This window comes from Rhinoderma darwinii, chromosome 6 (assembly GCF_050947455.1).
Source record: "Rhinoderma darwinii isolate aRhiDar2 chromosome 6, aRhiDar2.hap1, whole genome shotgun sequence".
NCBI lineage: Eukaryota > Metazoa > Chordata > Amphibia > Anura > Rhinodermatidae > Rhinoderma > Rhinoderma darwinii.
The window spans coordinates 10,038,342-10,040,118 of NC_134692.1; positions in this window are offsets into that span (position 1 = coordinate 10,038,342).

A 1,777-nucleotide genomic window follows, 5' to 3' on the forward strand; every position below is an offset into this window, starting at 1 on the left:
TGTCCTGCACCCGTCTCCCGCGTGTCCTGCACCTTCCTACAATCTAGCGACACAAAATCACAAGTGAGCGCCAACTATTGGGGAAGTGCATTCTGGGGGATGAGTGCGTTATCAGGCTATAAAATATAAATACCTGGTTCTAAAAACCTGTCCTGACCTAATACTTCTCACAGCTGAGGGTTGGTTACACTTGTATCCAGTCTATACAATCCTCTGTGAGCAAAACAGTCTGGACTCCAGGTTGATACATTTTGCCTGCACTGATACATTGTAACAAATTATCAGCATAGGAGAGAAATTTGTGCTGCTGATGTGTTTAATCACAGAGGATTGTGTAGACTGGAACAATTGTAAGGGTATGTTCACACGGCCTATTTACGGACGTAATTCGGGCGTTTTTGCCCCGAATTACGTCTGAAAATAGCGCCTCAATAGCGCTGACAAACATCTGCCCATTGAAAGCAATGGGCAGACGTTTGTCTGTTCACACGAGGCGTATATTTACGCGCCGCTGTCAAATGACGGCGCGTAAATAGACGCCCGCGTCAAAGAAGTGACCTGTCACTTCTTTGGCCGTAATTGGAGCCGTTATTCATTGACTTCAATGAATAGCAGCGCCAACTACGTCCGTCATGGACGCGGCGTTCAAGCGCCTGCACATGCCGTTACGGCTGAAATTACGGGGATGTTTTCAGGCTGAAACATCCCCGTAATTTCAGCCGTTACGGACGCTGTCGTGTGAACATACCCTAACAAATTCTAAGGTCTCCAGCCTGTTAATATCTAACTTTGAATCCTGGTATGTATCATGGTTGGGGTGGGAGCTTTTAAAATACCCTTTTACTCAAGCACTTTAGCCTCTCCGCCCACTATCCCGGGATGAGGATTGATTTCCTTGTTGTGCGGATGTGATTATGTAACAACTCCTTGCTGTTCTAAATTAATTGTGAATCAGGAATATTTTAGCCCCATCTAGTGGTCAGTGATGGCAAGTACAATAGATTAAAGGGAATGTGTCGCTAGAATTTATTTTTTTTTATTTTTTTTTTATAGTTAAACAGTTAGTGTGTAGGTGATTAGACATTGTTCTAATTTTTTAAATTTTTCCACGAGCCAGGAAATATTATAAATTAGATTCTAATTTATATCATTTCCCTGTGCTGGTCACTAGAGGGAGCAATTCCCAAAATTGCAGCATTGGCATGTGGTAAAGCAACCTCATTGCTTTATGCTGCAAAATTTGAGAAGACACACTCGCTCTTATGTCCTCAAACAATCCCCCCTGCCTTATTTTGGCTAGTGCCGGGAGAAAGGAGGGGATTGAATGTTCAAACCTCCTACACTGTGTGCCGCCATTTTTTGAGCGAATATACAGTGTAGTAGGCTTACATACAGTGGTAATCACACACTAAAACACGTACATATACAGAAATAACTTACCTGCTCCTGTCGCCACCGCTCCCTCCGGTCCGTCCGCTCGCTTCTGAACACATGTCCGGAAGCCGCGACCGGAAGTCGTCATCTTACTGTCCAGTCGTGGCTTCCGGTCCACAAGAAAATGGCGCCGGATGTCGCTCGGCCGAATACCTTCCATTTGGACTGTGTGGGTGCGGCACATGCGCCGTTCCCACACAGACGGCATACACCATAGTGAATGGAACGGCTCCCGTTCGCATGATCTATGGGGATGTATGTGCCGTATTCCATCTCTGTATGTGTCGTTAATCGACACATACAGAGATGAAAAAAAAAATGGCAGCCCCCATAAAGAAGAAAA